The following is a 21,164-nucleotide window of genomic DNA, read 5'->3' as shown; positions in this document are numbered from 1 at the left end:
AAAACAAATGCGATCATAATCGCAACCAAGGTAACAATTGATCCAACGGCATAATGATACCAAGCCTCGGTATGAATGGCATATTTTCTAATCTTTCTCATCTTCAACCGCATTGCATCCATCTTGATCTTGTGATCATCGACGACATCCGCAACATGCAACTCCAATATCATCTTCTCCTCCTCAATTTTTTTTATTTTTTCCTTCAGGTAATTGTTTTCTTCTTCAACTAAATTTAACCTCTCGACAATAGGGTTGGTTGGAATTTCCGGTTCAACTACCCCTACATAAATAAAATCTATGTCACATTGGTCGGCATAATTGTCATAAACAATAAATGAACCAAATAGTTATAAAAAGATAATATATACCACATCCGAATCATAGCCAAGACGAGGGCCGACGGGGGCGGATACCAAAACCATCGCACTATATAATAACAAGCAATAATAAAAGTAAAAAAATTAGACAAGTATCTATCTAAAGTAATCATTTTTTCTTTCAGAAAGAAGATAAGAACAAGAGGCTCACCACGGTGGTGCCGGCGACGAGATCGGTGCGGGCGATCGATGGCGGTGAAGACGGGAATGGGACGTGATGGGCCGCTAAAACTAAACAAATCTCGAGGAAAATGGAGCTTTGAGGTCGAGATTCGAGAGGAGAAAGCTTAACTAGTGTGGCTCGGGCATTTCATCGAACACCGCGTGTGCACAGGAGGTGAGCTAGAGCACCACAAAGCCCTCCCCTCGCCGGCCGGAGAAAAACAGAGCACTGGAGTGCTCTGCTCGTGGGCGAGGGGTATACATAGGCACCTCATTGGTCCCGGTTCGTGGCATGAACTGGGACTAAAGGGAAGCCTGTGGTCCCGGTTTAAGCCACCAACCGGGACCAATGGTGGTGGGCCAGGAGCGAGGCCCATTGGTCCTGGTTCGTCCCACCAACCGGGACCAAAGGGGCCAGACGAACCAGGACCAATGCCCCCACGAGGCCCGGCAGGCCCCTGGCCTCACGAACCGGGACCAATGCCCCCATGGGTCCCGGTTTTGGACTGAACCAGGACTAATGGGCTGACCCGGCCTGAACCAAAGCCCTCTTTTCTACTAGTGTTAGGGCAAGGGTATGGGTGAAAAAAATACCCACTGGTACATAAATAGGAAAATTTCATACCCATCGGGTATAGTGGGTGTGGGTAAGGTTTAGTATAACCCATACCCATGTGCCCATGTACCCACATATAATATGATAAATTGGCCTTATATAATATTTATCCACATATTAAATATATTATATGTACATAAATCCCACAACCCTAAAAGGACCTCATCATGCATTCATGCTAGGCCACCGCACCACAATAGCTAGCCCACGAATGAATATGCGTTGGTGTCATGATGTGTTGGTGTTTGTAAATTATTATTATAAGTTTTTGTTTATGACTATGTAATGCTCAAATTGATGTGTTGCAAATCTGGGTAATTTTACCCGTGGGTACCCATTTACCCTGATGGGTGATGGGTATGGGAAAAAATTGTACCCGTCAACGGGTATGGGTACAGGTAATGGATAAGGTTTGGGATGACGGGTAAAGGTATGGGGTGGCTCCACCCGTACCCAAACCCTGCGGGTGCCATCCCTAACCCGGGAGCGAGACGAGCGATGGACCATGGCTGGGAGAGGGCCAGCCCTTCGACGAAGGCAGCGCCCGGACGACGAGGGAAGGGATCGAAGGCCGAAACAAGCTACTAATAGATGGGCCGACGCCGAAGATGTCCAGCCGCCGTCGCAAAACGAACTAGACCATCCCCATGAGCCACCACCACGTCGTACCACCTATAGTCTCGTCTACGGAAAACAGCCAGATCCAGCAACGATGAATCGACTAGATCCAGCGCTGCTACTTCTATAAGAGGCCACCTTGCGAAGCCTAACACGTCGATGCCCCACCGCTCCTGATGCCAGCGCGCCGCCAACGCTCGCCGCCCACCACCTACGTCAGCCACCAGAGAGAAAGGGTAGAAGAAGCCTTGTCGCCGGCGCCAGCTCGCCTTAGTCCGGCGACATGCCCAGGTGGCGGCTAGGGGAGTGGGCGAAGGGAATATGGCTGGTGGCGATAGGTTTTGCCCTCACGACGAGGGAAGGGTTTCGAAGGCCAAAACAAGCCGCTCATCGATGGGCCGACGCAGGATATGTCCAGCCGTCGTTGTGAAATGACCTAGATCAATGCCATGAGCCACCACCACGTTGTGGTAGTGGCCACAACCATCTCCATTGCCCTAGAATACCGGCACACCGCCTATAGTCTCGACTACAGAAAACGGCCAGACCCAGCGCCACCACTGCTTTAAGAGGCCACCTCGCGAAGCCTAACCCGTTGGCGCCACCGTGCGCCGCCGACCACCCACGTCAACCGCAACGGAGAGCGGGGAGAAGAAACCTCACGCGCTTCCTACTGAAGGAAATATGGCCTAGGGGCAATAATAAAGTTGTTATTTATATTTCCATATATCATGATAAATGTTTATTATTCATGCTAAAATTGCATAAACCAGAAACTTAGTACATGTGTGAATACATAGACAAAACAGAGTGTCCCTAGTATGCCTCTACTTGACTAGCTCATTAATCAAAGATGGTTAAGTTTCCTGACCATAGACATGTGTTGTCATTTGATGAACGGGATCACATCATTAGAGAATGATGTGACCATTAGCTTAGCATAAATGATCGTTTAGTTTTATTGCTATTGCTTTCATCATGACTTATACATGTTCCTCTGACTATGAGATTATGCAACTCCCAAATACCGGAGGAACACCTTGTGTGCTATCAAACATCACAACGTAACTGGGTGATTATAAAGATGCTCTACAAGTGTCCCCGATGGTGTTTGTTGAGTTGGCATAGATCAAGATTATGATTTGTCACTCCGATTGTCGGAGAGGTATCTCTGGGCCCTCTCGGTAATGCACATCACTATAAGCCTTGCAAGCAATGTGACTAATGAGTTAGTTGCGGGATGTTGCATTACAGAACGAGTAAAGAGAATTGCTGGTAACGAGATTGAACTAGGTATGATGATACCAACCATCGAATCTCGAGCAAGTAACATACCGATGACAAAGGGAACAACATATGTTGTTATGTGGTTTGACCGATAAAGATCTTCATAGAATATGTAGGAGCCAATATGAGTATCCAGGTTCCGCTATTGGTTATTGACCGGAGATGTGTCTCGGTCATGTCTACATAGTTCTCGAACCCGTGGAGTCCGCACGCTTAACGTTCGATGACGATTTGTATTATGAGTTATGTGATTTGATGTACCGAAGGTTGTTCGGAGTCCCGGATGAGATCACAGACAAGACGAGGAGTCTCGAAGTGGGTGAGACATAAAGATCGATATATTGGAAGGCTATATTTGGACATCGAAAAGGTTCCGAGTGATTCGTGCATTTTCCGGAGTATCGAAGAGTTACGAGAATTTGCCGGGGCAAGTAGTGGGACTTAATGGGCCATACAGGAAAGGAGAGAATGGCCTCAAGGATTGGCCGCGCCCCCCATGGCATGTCCAAATTGGACTAGGGAGGGGGCGGCGCCCCCCTCTCTTTCCTTCTCCAACTAGGATTGGGAATCCTAGTTGGACTCTCCCTATAGGCGCACCCCTCCTAGGATGGCCTCCTCCTCCTCCCTCCTTTATATACGTGGGCATGGGGCACCCCAAAGGCACACAAGATTTGTTTTAGCCATGTGCGGTGCCCCCCTTCACAGTTACACACCTCAGTCATATCGTCGTAGTGCTTCGGCGAAGCCCTGCGCCAGTAACTTCATGATCACCATCGCCACGCCGTCGTGCTGACAGAACTCTCCTTCGGCCTCAATTGGATCTAGAGCTCGAGGGACTACATCGAGCTGAACGTGTACTGAACGCGGAGGTGTTGTACGTTCGATACTTGGATCAGTTGGACCGCGAAGACGTTCGACTACATCAACCGCGTTACTAAACGCTTCCGCTTTCGGTCTACGAGGGTACGTAGACACACTCTCTCCTCTCATTGCTATGCATCTCCTAGATAGATCTTGCATGATTGTAGGTAATTTTTTTGAAACACTGCGTTCCCCAACAGTGGCATCCGAGCCAGGTCTATGCGTAGATGTTATATGCACGAATAGAACACAAAGGAGCTGTGGGCGTGCGTATATACATATTGCTTGCCGTCACTAGTTGTTTCTTGATTCGGCGGTATTGTTGGATGAAGTGGCCTGGACCAACATTACATTACCGCGTTCATGAGACTGGTTCTACTGACGTGCTTTGCACATAGGTAGCTGGCTGGTGTTTTTTTCTCCAACTTCAGTTGAATCGGATTCAATGATCAGGGTTCTTTCTGAAGATCAAAAAGCAATCACTATACTGCGTTGTGGTTTTTGATGCGTAGGTAAGAATTGTTCTCGCTAAGACCGTAGCAGCCACGTAAAACTTGCAACAACAAAGTAGAGCACGTCTAACTTGTTTTTGCAGGGCATGTTGTGATGTGATATGGTCAAGATGTGATGAGATATAAATTGTTGTATAAGATGATCATGTTTTGTTAAAATTATCGGCAACTGGCAGCAGCCTTATAGTTGTCTCTTTATTGCATAAGATGCAGGCGCCATATAATTGCTTTACTTTATTGCTATGCGATAGCAATAGTTGCAAAAGTAATAGTGGGCGAGATGACCATGTGACGACACGTAAATATCAAGATGATGGAGATCATGGTGTCATGTCGGTGACGATGGAGATCATGACGGTACTTTGGAGATGGAGATCAAAGGCACAAGATGATGATGGCCAGATCATGTCACAGATTTTGATTGCATGTGATGTTTATCTTTTATGCATCCTATTTTTCTTAGTACGACGGTAGCATTATGAGATGATCCCTTACTAAAATTTCAAGGTATAAGTGTTCTCCCTGAGTATGCACTGTTGCGACAGCTCGTTGTGCCGAGACACCATGTGATGATCGGGTGTGATAAGCTCTACGTTCACATACAACGGGTGCAAGCTAGTTTTGCACACACAAAATACTCGGGTTAAACTTGACAATCCTAGCATATGCAGATATGTCCTCGGAACACTGAGACCAAAACGTCGAGCGTGAATCATATAGTAGATATGATCAACATAGTGATGTTCACCATTGAAAGTTACTCCATCTCACATGATGATCAGACATGGTTTAGTTGATATGGATCACGTGATTACTTAGATGATTAGAGGGATGTCTATCTAAGTGAGAGTTCTTAAGTAATATGATTAATTGAACTTAAATTTATCATGAACTTAGTCCTGATAGTATTTGCATATCTATGTTGTAGATTAATTGCTCGCGTATAGCTTCCCCGTTTTATTTATGATATGTTCCTAGAGAAAACTATGTTGAAAGATGTTAGTAGCAATGATGCAGACTAGCTCCGTGATCTGAGGATTATCCTCATTGATGCACAGAAAAATTATGTCCTTGATGCACCGCTAGGTGACGGACCTATTGCAAGAGCAGATGCAGACATTATGAACTTTTGACAAGCTCGGTATGATGACTACTTGATAGTTTAGTGCGACATGCTTTACAACTTAGAACCGGGAATTCAAAAATGTTTTGAGCGCCATGGAGCATATAAGATGTTCCAAGAGCTGAAATTGGTATTTAAGACTCATGCCCGAGTTGAGAGGTATGAGACCTCTGAGAAGTACTTTGCCTAAAAAATGGAGGAGAATAGCTCAACCAGTGAGCATGTGCTTAGAATATCTGAGTACTACAATCGCTTGAATCAAGTGGGAGTTAATCTTCTAGATAAGATGGTGATTGACAGAGTTCTATAGTCACTATCGTCAAGTTACTGGAACTTCGTGATGAACTATAATATGTAGGGGATGACAAAAATGATTCCCGAGCTCTTCGTGATGCTGAAATCAGTGAAGGTAGAAATCAAGAAAAGCATCAAGTGTTGATGGTTGAGAAGACCACTAGTTTCAAGTAAAAGGGCAAGGGAAAGAAAGGGAACTTCAAGAAGAATGGCATGCAAGTTGCCACTCCCATGAAGAAGCACAAAGCGAGATCCAAACCTGAAACTGAGTGCTTCTACTGCAAAGGAAATGGTCACTGGAAGTGGAACTGCCCTAGATACTTGGCGGATAAGAAGGATGGCAAAGTGAACACAGGTATATTTGATATACATGTTATTGATGTGTACTTTACTAGTGTTTATAGAAACCCCTCCGTATTTTATACTAGTTCAGTTGCTAAGAGTAGTAACTCGATACAGGAGTTGCAAAATAAACAGAGACTAGTTAAGGGCGAGGTGATGATGTAAGTTGGAAGTGATTCCAAGGTTGATAAGATCACCGTCACACACTCCCTTTACCTTCGGGACTAGTGTTGAACCTAAAATAAATGTTATTTGGTGTTTGCGTTGAGCATAAATATGATTGGATCATGTTCATTGCAATATGGTTATTCATTTAAGTCAAAGAATAATTGTTGTTCTATTTACATGAATAAAACCTTCTATGGTCATACACTCAATATAAATGGTTTATTGAATCTCGATCGCAGTGATACACATATTCATAATATTGAAGCCAAGAGATACAAAGTTAACAATGATAGTGCAACTTATATGTGGCACTGCCGTTTAGGTCATATTGATATAAAGCGCATGAAGAAACTCCATGCCGATGGACTTTTGGAATCACTTGATTATGAATCAGTTGATGCTTGCGAACCATGCCTCATGGGCAAGATGACTAAGACTCCGTTCTTCGGAACAATGGACCGAGCAACAGACTTGTTGGAAATAATACATACTGATGTGTGCGGTCCAATGAGTGTTGAGGCTCGCTGCAGGTATCGTTATTTTCTTACCTTCACAAATGATTTGAGCAGATATGGGTATATCTACTTGATGAAACATAAGTTTGAAACATTTGAGAAGTTCAAAGAATTTCAGAGTGAAGTGGAAAATCATCGTAACAAGAAAATAAAGTTTCTACGATCTGATCGCGGAAAAAAAATATTTGAGTTAAGAGTTTGGTCTTCATTTTAAACAATGTGGAATAGTTTCGCAACTCATGTCACCTGAAACACCACAATGTAATGGTGTGTCCGAACGTCATAACCGTACTTTATTAGATATGGTGCAATCTATGATGTTTCTTACCGAATTACCACTATCGTTTTGGGGTTATGCATTAGAGACAGCTACATTCACGTTAAATAGGGCACCGTCTAAAATCCATTGAGACAACACCGTACGAACTGTGGTATAGCAAGATACCTGTCATTTCTTAAAGTTTGGGGTTGCGATGCTTATGTGAAAAAAGTTTCGACCTGATAAGCTCAAACCCAAATCGGAGAAGTGCGTCTTCATAGGTACCCAAAAGAAACTGTTGGGTACACCTTCTATCATAGATCCGAAGGCAAGATCTTTGTTGCTAAGAGTGGATCCTTTCTAGAGAAGGAGTTTCTCTCAAAAGAAGTGAGTGGGAGGAAAGTAGAACTTGATGAGGTAACTGTATCTTCTCTTGAATTGGAAAGTAGTTCATCAGAGAAATCTGTTCCTGTGATGCCTACACCAACTAGAGAGGAAGTTAATGATGATGGTCATGAAACTTTGGATCAAGTTACTACAGAACTTTGTAGGTCAACCAGAGCACGATCCACACCAGAGTGGTACCGTAATCCTGTACTGGAAGTCATGTTACTAGACCATGATGAACTTACAAACTATGAGGAAGCGATGATGAGCCCAGGTTCCGCAAAATGGGTTGAGGCCATGAAATCTGAGATGGGATCCATGTATGAGAACAAATTATGGACTTTGGTGGACTTGCCCAATGATTGCAAGTACTGAAACAAGTGGTAACAGATAGTTTTGTGATAAGATAATTTGTAATGAGCAACAAGTGACAAAAATAAATAAGGTGCAACAAGGTGGCCTAATCCTTTTGTAGCAAAGGACAAGCCTGGACAAACTCTGATATGATGTAAAGCGCTCCCGGGGACACATGGGAATATCGTCAAGCTAGTTTTCATCACGTTCATATGATTCGCGTTCGGTACTTTGATAATCTGGTATGTGGGTGGACCGGTGCTTGGGTGCTGCCCTTACTTGGACAAGCATCCCACTTATAATTAACCTCTATTGCAAGCATCCGCAAATACAACAAAAGTATTAAGGTAAACCTAACCATAGCACGAAACATATGGATCCAAATCAGCCCCTTACGAAGCAACGCATAAACTAGGGTTTGAGCTTCTGTCACTCTAGCAACCCATCATCTACTTATTACTTCACAATGCCTTCCTCTAGGCCCAAACAATGGTGAAGTGTCATGTAGTTGACGTTCACATAACACCACTAGTGGAGCGACAACATACATCTCATCAAAATATCGAACGAATACCAAATTCACATGACTACTAATAGCAAGACTTCTCCCATGTCCTCAGGAACAAAGGTAACTACTCACAAAGCATAAACATGTTCATAATCAGAGGGGTATTAATGTGCATATAGGGTCTGAACATATGATCTTCCACCAATGAAACCAACTAGCATCAACTACAAGGAGTAATTAACACTACTAGCAACCTACTAGCATCAATCCCGGACTTGGAGACAAGAATTGGGTACAAGAGATGAACTAGGGTCTTGAGATGAGATGGTGCTGATGAAGATGTTGATGGAGATTTCCCTCTCCCGATGAGAGGAGTGTTGGTGATGACGATGGCGATGATTTCCTCCTCCAGGAGGGAAGTTTCCCCGGCAGAACTGCCCCGCCAGAACCCTAGATTGGTTCCGCCTCGTGGCGGCGGAGTTTCGTCCGAGAAGATGGCTTATGATTTTTTCCCATTGAAAGAGTCCATATAGCAGAAGATGGTCACCGGAGGGCCACCAGGGGGCCCACGAGGTAGGGGGCGCGGCCAGGGGGTAGGGCGCGGCCCCACCCTCGTGGGCAGGGTATGGCCCCTGTCGTGGTTTTGTCACGACAGATGTCCTAGAGAAAGGACTTAGTCGTGGAGCCATCGCGACGAGTTAGCTTGAAGGGGTTAAAGCGGACACAGGGACGCAAGAGAGTTTATACTAGTTCGGACCCTTCGATGAAGGTAAAAGCCTACGTCTAGTTGTGATGGAATTGATGGGGTTTCGATGACTAGGGAGCAAACAAGCTTCACCTAAGTCTCGAGTTGTTGTCTGTTGTCCTTGAACCGCCGCCGGGTCGTCCCCTTATATACACGGGTGACGCCCGTCGGTTCATAGAGTCCCAATACCGGCTCATAGATGTGTCCGGTTTGGTCTCTACTTATTCCTAACTTATAATACAAGTTAAATACCAACGCCGGTTTACGGCTACAGGCCTTGAACCGACTATGGGCCTTGAGCTCTCATCCGCCTTCTTGGGCTTTAACATAATTAACAACTAATGAAGTTAACCCGGCCCAGATAGGCCGGTTTACGCCCAGTAGTAATATCCCCAACATTAGGCCCCAGATTGATTTGAACAGGTTCATGTCAATCCTTAGCAAAAATCTTCATCTTCAACATCTTCTTGTAGTTTGTTGAACCGCCGTGATGTCATCTTCTCTGGTCGTTGTAAACCGGCGTGACGTCACCTGTTATAAAGAACCTTATCCATGATACCCCCTTTTTGTTTTTTTGTTTGATAGGTCTCCGACAATTAAGGCGACAGTTTTATTTCCAAACCCACGGTCCCTTGATTTTCGCGCCTGACTCCTGTCCCTTGCCTTATAAATAGGACCGAAGGGTCATTTCTTTTTCCCCTTCGTGCCCTTCTGCTTCGTCTTCCCCGCGTCGTCCAGCTTCGGAGCTCCGCCGCCGTCGACGACCTCTGCTCCAACCTTGGCCGCTGCATCACCCTGATTGTACCAGAGCATCGCGGCGACCTTCTGTTTCTTCCTCGGCTCCGGTGAGTTCTTCACCTTTTCCTCCGTAGATCCGTTCTAGGGTTTCCAAGTTCTTCAGTGTTCATCGTCTGCTTCGTACTCATATGATAGATCCTAGATGAACCTGTGAACCTTTGCTCTGTGTAGCGGTAGTTCTTAGCATCCGCCTTTACTTATATGCCTCAAGACCATAGATCTACCTGTATCTCTGCCCATTGATTCGGTACTGTTCTTTTTTGAACCTTGAATATTTTCCTTCTTTTCTGAACTTGCTTCAGATCCGTCGCTGTAGAGAAATCTTGTGAAATCTGTTTCTGTACACTTATCTATCCGCAATCTCAACTGTTTCAATGCTTAGATCCGGCGGTTTAACTTTGTAGAAAAATTTCCAAACCGGTATATACCATTAGTCCCCTTGTTGAACCGCCAGATGCTGTTGCTTCATAAAACTCCGGTTTAGATAGAGTTGTCTCCGGTTTAACATTGTACATACCAGTGCACTTTAATCAATGCATTCTTGAACCGGAATTACCTATCTTGTAGATTTCATCATGGCCAAGCAAGTATATGAGTGCAACTGGGTTCCTTCTCGCGTCACAGAGACTCAACTGAACAATTTAGTCCTGATCGGCGCTTTAGGCAGCAAAAACACCATCCATTGGAGAGCCCCTGGCAAAGAATGCCCTCCCACACCTCAAGAAGGAGAGGTCGTCGTTTTCGTAGATCACTTAGCCCGGGGCTTTAAGCCGCCCGGTTCTAAATTTTACCGGGACGTTTTAGCCGATTTCCAACTCCACCCACAAGACACTGGTCCCAACTCTGTTACAAACATGTGTCACTTCCAAGTGCTCTGTGAGGTGTTCTTTCAAGAGGAGCCCACAGTAGAGTTGTTCAGAGACTGTTTCCATCTAAACCGCCGTACTGAGTTTTCTGACGGTTCCAATACGGAATTGGGCGGTGTGGCGATTCAGAAAAGGAAAGAGGTCACATACCCTCACGCCAAGCTGCACAGCCACCCCAAAGAGTGGAATCAAACATGGTTCTATTGCAAAGACACCTCCCCTGCTGGTGAAAATCCTTTGCCTGGCTTTCGTCCGGAGCGGCTTAGCAATACACACCCCTTTCCGCAAAGGTTGACTGCCAAGGAGAGAAGCAAATACGCTCCTCAACTGTCCAAGCTCAGAGCCTTCATGGCCAATGGTTTAACAGGAGTTGATCTCGCTCGCTGTTGGATATCGTGGAGCATACTGCCCCTTAGTCAGCGCTCCGGTTTGATGTGCGAGTATACTGGCAGTGTTGATGACCCACTGCGACATGCTAACATCCAGCTTACCGACGAAGAAATCACAGAGGCTGTGAATAAAATGCTGAATGAACCGGAACACGTCTGTGCTCGAACCGGCCTGCTTCCCTTCTGTGCCACCAACAAACCGCCAGCTGTAAGAATTTGATTTTTTTCTTTTTACTGAACCTGTTATTGATATATCTGGTCATTTTAATATCAATGTCTGTTTAAACAGGGTAATGATCCGTTTTGGAGCAAGAAACTTCCCCAGGAGAAGCCAGAAAAACCAGACAAACCGGAGCGACCAACCCGGCCAAAGACTAAAGTCGTGAAACGGCCTGCTCACAAGAAGAAAACCACTGCATCTTCTGATCCGGCCCCTGATGATGATGTGGATAATCCGGACCTTGAGGTAGAGCTTGACTCACTTGGCTTATTTTTCATGCGTCTTATTGATGATGATATTTGTCAGGATGATGCCGAAGCCAGCCATGCTGATGCTGCAGAGGTAATTATTCTCTCTTCTGATTCAGAACCTTTGCCTTCACTAAAAATCCGTCAGGTAAACCGGAAAGTTAAATTTTCTCATCCTCTTGCTTACTTGGATCCCAAATTTCTTATGAAGACCCAACAGCACGAAGCTCGCCGCACAACCCGGCACAGCGGCCAGGTAGTTACCTCCGCCGGTTTACCGAACAGTCCGGTTCGGAAACGCCGTTCAGAGGTCTCTAATTTGCTTGTCAGTGCTTGTCCTAAAGCGGGCTGTTTTCGTCAACCTCTTAATCCATCTGACTCCGATTATCAGGTTACTTCCCACTCATCCTCTGGCGAGTCATCGGCTACTCAGCTGCCACCGCTCAAAACGGTGCTTGGGTAAGCTATACTTATCATAATATTTCCGGTACATCACCTTGGAACATACGCTGTATTTGACTTTGTTATTCCTTTCAGGGCCAAGCCTAGGCCGAGCAAGAAGGCTCGCCTGGATAAAGCGGCCGAGGAGGATGCCGTCCCTGAACCGGGCAAAACACCAGATCTTGAAGCGGCTATTCCTGAAGATATACCCAATGATCCACCGCAGCGAGATGACGATCTTATTGCTGAAGAGAGGCCTATTGATACCTCAAGTCCTGTCAACCAGCCCACAAGCCCCATCCGGATTGAGAAATCCACCAATCCAACAAAGCCTACTGATAAGCCAACGGCCCCAGTGCAAACCGGCGATGCCAAGGATGATGAGGTTGTTATTACTGGCATTGGTCGCACAGAGCCAGGCAATCCCGTTGCTTTATCCAGACACACTGGCAAGGAAGAATTTGCTGCCATTGGCAAGGGAAAATGGAATGCCGATCTGACAACTTATGCCGCTTTGAACGCCCAAGATCTCCATTCCGGCTATCTGAACCGGCTATACACCAGCCGTGACTATGAAGCTGGTCTGGTTAATATGATGAAAGAGAAATTTGAGGTAACTTCCATGTGCTTTTTCCTGTTTGGATATTTCAATCTTGTTAACTCTCCTAGCCCCCAAGGGCCGGTTTAGAATCTGCATCCAAACCGGGACTTGCTAATATAAATCCCAATGCTTCGGAACTCGCTGATGTAGCCCCCAAGGGCCGGTTCAACTTAGTGTAGTTAAACCGGGACTTTAAGTAATTGAGATCGCCGCATCAGAATATATTCGAGCAAATAGCCATTAGCCCCCAAGTGCCAAGTTGAATACTTGTATTGATCTTGGGACTTTATAATCAAGTGAAATATGAAGATCAAATAGGCATTAGCCCCCAAGCGCCAAGTGCATAACTTGTTATGTGGTTGGTGCTTCAATTCTTGCACTGCTTGCTGAATCATATAACTGTCTGTATGCAGGCTGAGCTGAAGACAAAAGAGACCCAAATCGCCGATCTCCAAGAAAATCTGAAGTCCCAACAGACTGAAACCTCAAAAGCAAAAGAGGAGTTGACCAGCGCCTTAAGCGTCATGGAACAGCTTAAGAAGGATTTCAAGAAGGAGCGGGCGGATTGGGCTACTGAAAAATCCGCTTTAACCAAACGAGCAGAAGACGCCGAGGCTGCACTAAAACCGGTGGTGGACGAACTGACCAGCATAAAGCGGCACGTGCATGCCATGACCGCTGCTATCTTTGGTAAGCCGGTTTGATTTCTGAATTGATTCGGCCGTCTTACAGAGCTGCCGGTTTGTTAACCCTTTGTGATATTTCAGGGACACGCATTGGTCACTTGGGGTCAGATGTGCGGAAGAAATTGAAAGCCGCCTACACGTTGATCGAACAACTGTACACTGGTGCACAGCGGATCATCTGTACTGCATCCCACAACAATCCGGCGCCCACTTTGATTCAGGACACTCTGAAGAAACTGTCGGTGCTTCCTGCCCGGGTTGAAGAGCTGAAGAAATCTGCTGCTCGAACCGGTGCGATCAATGCCTTAATCCGGGCAAAAGCTTGGGTGCCGGATTTTGATCCTATTGAAGCGGCTCAGGGCTATCCCAGCTTGAAGGAAGACGGGTCAGAGTTTAGTGAAGCGGATCTGCGAGCAATAAACCGGGAGGTGCGTCCGCTAGCTTGTCAATTGGTTGAAGAAGCAGACTTGTCTCATTATCAAGCCCAATATGACAATCAAAACAAGCGAGTAGCTGCACCAATTCATGAAGCGGAAAATCTTATCCCTCCAATCCGTAAGCATACTTACGCTCCCGATATTGAACCGTCGTTGCTGATCCATGATGAAGCTGTCTTTCGAGCATTAATGGGAATCGACTGGACAACTGTTGATTTCCAGCCGCTGGGTAGAGAAACTGAAGTTGAAGCGGCGCGGGATGACCCACAACCATCAGGCCAGGCTGGTGACCAAGCTTGAACCGGAAGCCGGTTTAAACTGCTTCTCCTTTGAAAAAACAATGATCTTGTTTTGGGCACCGTGTTGCCTTGTAATAGGCTAGCTGATACTCTTGATCTTAATATGCCTTCGTGCATAACCACTGCAACTTGTGCTTCCTTTGGGTGATGAACTTTCCAAAGTATTTTCTGCAACATAAAAAATCTTAAAGTGCCACCGCGGTTGTACCGTCAGGCGGAGTATGATGTCTGCATATATAAAATCAAAATATCTGAAATTTAAGCATATGATCAAATCTTTGAGATACATAATACCTGCCATCGTTGGGCATGAAGTTGGCTTAGCCAATCTTGAAGCGGAGGTTTCATAAACCCACACTGTTGGAGGAGATAGCAGCTCCTGTATATATATAATGCCGGTTTACCATGTAAACCGTGCCGGGTTATAATAAAACACCGTGTTACTCCGTAATAGGATGTTAACAAAAAATCAAACCGAGCAAATAGTCTCCGGATTAAAAATGGACCGTGTTCCGTCAATTGACAGTGTGAACCGGTTTAAAATTTTGTCGGTTTAAAAAACGCAACAAAAAGAAAGAAATATCTATCAAAGAAAATTGTGAAGCAAAGGCAATGATAAAACCGTTTGCAAAAAGAGGCTTATTTGAGCCGATCAGATGGCGTTACCATGGTCGGACACGACCAAGCTCCCGATAGGTGTAGCTATGGTTCAAGTCAGCCAGGTCCCCAAATGAAACCGTGGCATTTATGCCGATCAAGAGGCGTGGCAATGGTTCGGGTTCGACCAAGCCCCCAAGTGATTCTGTGGCCTTAGGCCGATCAAGAGGCGTGACTGGTTCAGACGTGACCAAGTCCCCAAGTGATCTGGTGGCTCTCGCCTATCAAGAGGTGTTGCATTGGTTCGGACACGACCAAGCCCCCAAGTGATATAACATGATGCTTTTGAAAAGCTAACTCAAGGGGTAAACCGGAGGCCGCTTTAGAACAACTCCGTGTAACCACACATGATGTAAAAGAACAGATACCCCGCTTTAGCTGAGGTTCCGGTTTATTATATTTAATCATAATATATACATCGTCGTAATATGTACATAAGTAGAGCCAATGGCTCAGGTATAGTAAGGCCGAAGATGAGCTATGTTCCACGGCCTGTTGGTCTCCTCCTCTGATGTACGTGAGTCTTTATGCTCTCGAATATCGATCAGATAGTATGACCCGTTGTGCAGATTCTTGCTGACCACGAAAGGTCCCTCCCAAGGTGGGGATAGCTTATGCATATCAGTCTGATCTTGGATGAGCCGAAGCACCAAATCTCCTTCCTGAAAGGTTCTGGTTCTGACTCGGCGACTGTGATAACGACGAAGATCCTGTTGGTAAATCGCCGAGCGGGCGGCTGCTATGTCACGTTCTTCATCCAACAGGTCCAAAGCGTCTTGCCGTGCTGTCTCATTGTCCGCTTCAACATAAGCCGCCACACGAGGTGAGTCATGACGGATATCACTGGGGAGAACCGCCTCCGCTCCGTAAACCATGAAGAACGGTGTGTATCCTGTTGATCTGTTGGGTGTAGTATTGATGCTCCATAACACAGATGGTAACTCTTCTACCCAACAACCCGGTGTTCTCTGCAAAGGAACCATAAGCCGGGGCTTGATGCCTCTCAAGATCTCTTGATTAGCCCTTTCTGCTTGACCATTGGACTGTGGGTGTGCCACTGATGAAACGTCAAGCCGGATGTGCTCCCGTTCGCAGAACTCCTTCATGGCACCCTTGGACAAATTGGTACCATTATCTGTGATGATACTGTGTGGAAAGCCAAACCGGAAAATCACTTTTTTGATGAACTGAACCGCCGTGGCCGCATCACACTTGCTAACAGGTTCTGCTTCCACCCACTTTGTAAACTTGTCAACCGCCACCAGGAGGTGGGTCTTCTTATCTTTGGACCTTTTGAAAGGCCCAACCATATCCAGCCCCCAAGTCGCAAACGGCCAAGTAATTGGAATCATTCTCAATTCTTGAGCCGGCACATGAGCACGTCTTGAAAACTTTTGGCAACCGTCACATCGTCTGACCAGATCCTCCGCATCAGCATGAGCAGTTAACCAATAGAAGCCATGGCGAAACGCTTTAGCTACCAAAGATTTTGAACCGGCGTGGTGACCACAATCTCCTTCGTGGATCTCACGCAAAATTTCACAGCCTTCTTCAGGAGACACACAGCGTTGAAACGCCCCTGATACACTGCAATGATGCAACTCGCCATTGACAATAGTCATGGACTTGGACCGCCGGATTATCTGTCGGGCCAGAGTCTCATCCTCTGGTAACTCGCCCCGGTTCATGTACGCCAGGTAAGGAAGCGTCCAATCCGGAATGACATGAAGAGCTGCCACCAATTGAGCCTCCGGATCAGGAATAGCCAAATCCGCTTCACCAGGGAGCTTGACCGACGGGTTGTGCAGCACATCCAGAAAAACATTGGGCGGGACCGGTTTGCGCTGAGAGCCCAGCCGGCTTAAAGCGTCCGCCGCTTCATTCTTCCGTCGGTCCACGTGGTCCACCTGATAGCCTTTAAAGTGACCTGCAACAATATCCACCTCACGACGATATGCTGCCATGAGTGGGTCCTTGGAATCCCAAGTGCCAGATACTTGTTGAGCCACGAGGTCCGAGTCACCGAAGCACTTAACTCGACTTAGATTCATCTCCTTAGCCATCCGGAGACCATGGAGCAAGGCTTCATACTCAGCTGCATTGTTAGTACAAGGGAACATTAAGCGGAGAACGTAACAAAACTTATCACCTCGTGGGGAAGTTAATACGACTCCAGCCCCCGAGCCTTCCAATTGCCTGGATCCGTCAAAATGGATGGTCCAATATGTGTGATCCGGCTTTTCTTCAGGTGCTTGCAGTTCCGTCCAATCATTGATGAAATCAACAAGTGCTTGAGACTTAACCGCCGTCCGAGGCACATACTTCAATCCGTGCGGCCCAAGCTCTATAGCCCACTTGGCAATCCGGCCAGTCGCTTCCCGGTTCTGGATGATATCCCCCAAAGGAGCAGAACTGACCACCGTAATTGGGTGCCCTTGGAAGTATTGCTTAAGCTTCCGGCTTGCCATAAAAACTCCGTACACCAGCTTCTGCCAATGCGGATACCTTTGCTTGGACTCAATGAGTACCTCGCTGATATAATAGACCGGACGTTGAACCGGATGCTCCTTACCTGCCTCCTTTCGCTCCACCACAATAGCCACGCTGACCGCACGAGCATTAGCAGCAACATATAGCAGTAACGGCTCCTTGTCAATGGGAGCGGCGAGCACAGGCGGATTGGCCAATTGCCGCTTTAAGTCCTCAAATGCTTCATCAGCAGCGGAACTCCAGACGAATTGATCCGTCTTCTTCAACATCTGATACAAAGGGATTGCCTTCTCACCAAGGCGGCTGATAAACCGGCTTAACGCGGCAATCCGGCCTGCCAGGCGTTGAACATCATTGATACACTTCGGTTTAGCCAGGGAGGTGATGGCTGTGATCTTCTCCGGATTAGCCTCAATTCCCCTGTTGGACACCAGAAAACCCAATAACTTGCCTGCCGGTACACCAAAGACACACTTGGCCGGATTAAGCATCATCTTGTACGTCCTCAGGTTATCAAAGGTTTCCTTCAAGTCGTCAACCAAAGTCTCCTTCTCCCTGGACTTAACCACGATATCATCCACGTAAGCATGTACATTACGGCCAATTTGCTTGTGAAGACAATTTTGTACACACCGTTGATAAGTTGCCTGGGCACTCTTGAGCCCAAAGGGCATAGACACATAGCAGAAGGCTCCAAAGGGAGTTATGAATGCCGTCTTCTCCTGGTCCTTAACTGCCATTTTGATCTGATGATAGCCAGAATATGCATCCAAAAAACTTAAACGCTCGCAACCCGCCGTAGCATCAATAATTTGATCAATACGGGGGAGGGCAAAAGGATCTGCTGGACAAGCCTTATTAAGATCTGTATAATCCACACACATGCGCCAGGTGCCGTTTTTCTTAAGGACCAGCACCGGATTGGCAAGCCACTCAGGGTGAAAAACTTCAACAATAAAGCCAGCTGCTAAGAGCCTGGCTACCTCTTCTCCAATCGCCTTGCGTCTTTCTTCGTTAAACCGGCGGAGGAACTGTTTCACCGGTTTGTATTTAGGATCCACATTAAGGGTGTGCTCAGCGAGTTGCCTCGGTACACCTGGCATGTCAGAGGGCTTCCATGCAAAAATGTCCCGATTCTCACGGATGAACTCGATGAGCGCGCTTTCCTATTTCGGATCCAAGTTGGCACTGATGCTGAACTGCTTGGACGAATCGCCAGGTACGAAGTCAACAAGCTTAGTTTCTGCTGCCGATTTGAACTTCAGGGCCGGATCATGCTCCGTAGTTGGCTTCTTTAATGGAGTCATGTCCGCCGGATCAACATTGTCCTTATAATACTTCAGCTCCTCGGTGGCACAAACCGACTCTGCGTAGGCCGCATCTCCTTCCTCGCACTCCAAAGCGATTTTACGGCTTCCGTGAACCGTTATTGTCCCCTTGTGACCCGGCATCTTGAGCTGCAAATACACATAACAGGGCCGTGCCATAAACTTGGCGTAGGCCGGTCGCCCAAACAGGGCGTGATATGGACTTTGGATTTTCACCACTTCAAACGTCAATGTTTCCGACCTGGAATCATGATCATCTCCAAAGGCCACTTCCAGAGCTATCTTACCAACAGGATATGCTGACTTGCCAGGTACCACACCGTGGAACACCGTATTAGACGGTTTGAGATTTTTATCTGTTAGTCCCATACGACGGAAGGTCTCATAGTACAAGATATTAATGCTGCTCCCTCCATCCATGAGCACTTTGGTGAACTTGTAACCTCCCACCTGAGGCGCCACCACCAGAGCCAACTGACCCGGATTATCAACCTGGGGAGGGTGATCCTCTCTGCTCCATATGATTGGCTGTTCAGACCAGCGTAGATAACGGGGCACGGCCGGTTCAACAGAGTTGACTGCCCGCCTCTGAACCTTCCGGTCTCGCTTGTCCAAGCTAGTGGTGAAGACATGGTACTGCCCACTATTCAACTGCTTTGGGTTGCTCTGGTAACCTGACTGTTGCTGCTGCTGGTTGTAACCACCCTGGTTGTTCTGATTATTTTGATTATTATGTCCGCCCGGATTACCATTAAATCCTGAACCGGAATTTCCTCCACCGTAACCCGGCCCGGATCCTGAGCCACCGCCGGAGCCGTGATCATACCGGAAAGCATTAGAATTCTTGAACTCCTGCATAATGAAGCAATCCTTCCAAAGGTGGTTTGCTGGCACCTCCTTCGTCCCATGTCTTGGACAGGGCTGGCTCAGTAGATAATTTAGGCGGTCCGGGTTAGGGTTGGGTGCCCCACTGCGATTTGGCGGTTTACCCCTGCGTCGCTGGCCCTTGTCCTGCGCGTTGGTATTAGCCACAAAGTCCATGTTACCATCCGCTTTACGCTTGCCTCCACTACCATTGCCTGCCAAGTGATGCTGCTGACCTTTGGAGTTGTTGTTCCTCTTTCCCTTCCCTGCCTTGTCATCATCAGATTCGGGATCCTTGGTACTATCAGAATCAGCATACTTTACAAAAGCAGCCATGAGGGTCCCCATGTCAGTGCAATGGCGCTTCATTCGTCCCAACTTCAGCTTTAGGGGCCCAAACCGGTAGTTGCCTTCTAGGGTTAAGACTGCGGTGTCAGCGTTGATGCGGTCTGATGAATGCAACACTTGTGAGACCCGGTGCACCCAATGAGTCGTCGATTCTCCTTCCTCCTGGACACAGGCAGCTAAGTCTACTATCGACATGGGCTACTTACATGTATCCTTGAAATTACTGATAAATCGGGCTCGTAATTGGGCCCATGAATTGATAGAATTGGCCGGTAAGCTTTTTAACCAAGTGCGGGCCGTTCCTTCAAGCATCATGGTGAAATACTTCACACATGCCGCATCATCCACATCAAGCATGTCCATGGCCATCTCATAGCTCTCCAACCATGTCTCTGGGGGTTGATCCGCCGTGTAATTTGGTACCTTGTGTGGGCCCTTGAAATCCTTGGGCAGGCGCACATTGCGTAAAGCGGGGACAAGGCAAGGCACCCCCAAAGAGCTAGAAGTAACACCGGGTTCGACCGAAATAGTTGGACGAACCGGCATAAGCTGCCGAGCCTGATACTGTGCGACTAACTCGGCCTCCCTACGCGCTCGGGCCCGGTCCACCACTTCCTGAGCGTTATCAGCACCACCCGCCGGGTTGTTGCCACGCGGTGCTCCACGTCGTTCATTACTTGACACTGCTGGTTCATCCATACGCCTGCTATAGCTCCGGCTTGGACGAGGGGTCGAGTGGATCCGGTCGCGGCTGTAGGAGTACGCTTCCTGTTGGACCAAAGCTGTCCTAAGAAGCTCCTTGACCCGTCGTGTCTCTACCGCCTGCGGCGAGTCACCTTCAATTGGAATGGCCTCCAGCCGTGCAGCAGGGGCAACGAGATTGTCCATTGGGTTGGAGTAGTGACCCGAAGGTGTAGAAACAGCCTGAGGTATAGCAGTGTTTTGACAAGGCGGATTCATCAGACGGGGCTGAACCGGCGCACCGGTCCCCGGAGCTTCTGGCTGGTTTCCCTCCAACGGATTGCTGGTTCCTGCTCCTGGGGTGTTGAAAAGGTCTCTGGCCTCGAAAGCCGAAGGCAAACGGGATCGGTACTTCCTCTTCATGACTTCATGCGACGCGTTCTGGTCCAACACGAGCCTGTAGGCTTGTGCGTCTAAAGCGGCCCACTCCGTGGTCATCCTGGCACTCTCAGCTGCCAGGTCCAAGTGGGGGTGCAACAACAACATTTTCTGGAATGATAGGACCTGCTACTGATCCTCCTGCCTCGGTAGTGGCATCACGTTTTTTAACCTCTCGAAGAAATTCAATGCTTGAGGACCTGAAACAAAATGTTTGTACATAATCAGTGATAAACATTAGT

Source organism: Triticum aestivum, chromosome 7A (assembly GCF_018294505.1).
Source record: "Triticum aestivum cultivar Chinese Spring chromosome 7A, IWGSC CS RefSeq v2.1, whole genome shotgun sequence".
NCBI lineage: Eukaryota > Viridiplantae > Streptophyta > Magnoliopsida > Poales > Poaceae > Triticum > Triticum aestivum.
Note: the sequence above shows the minus strand (reverse complement) of the source record.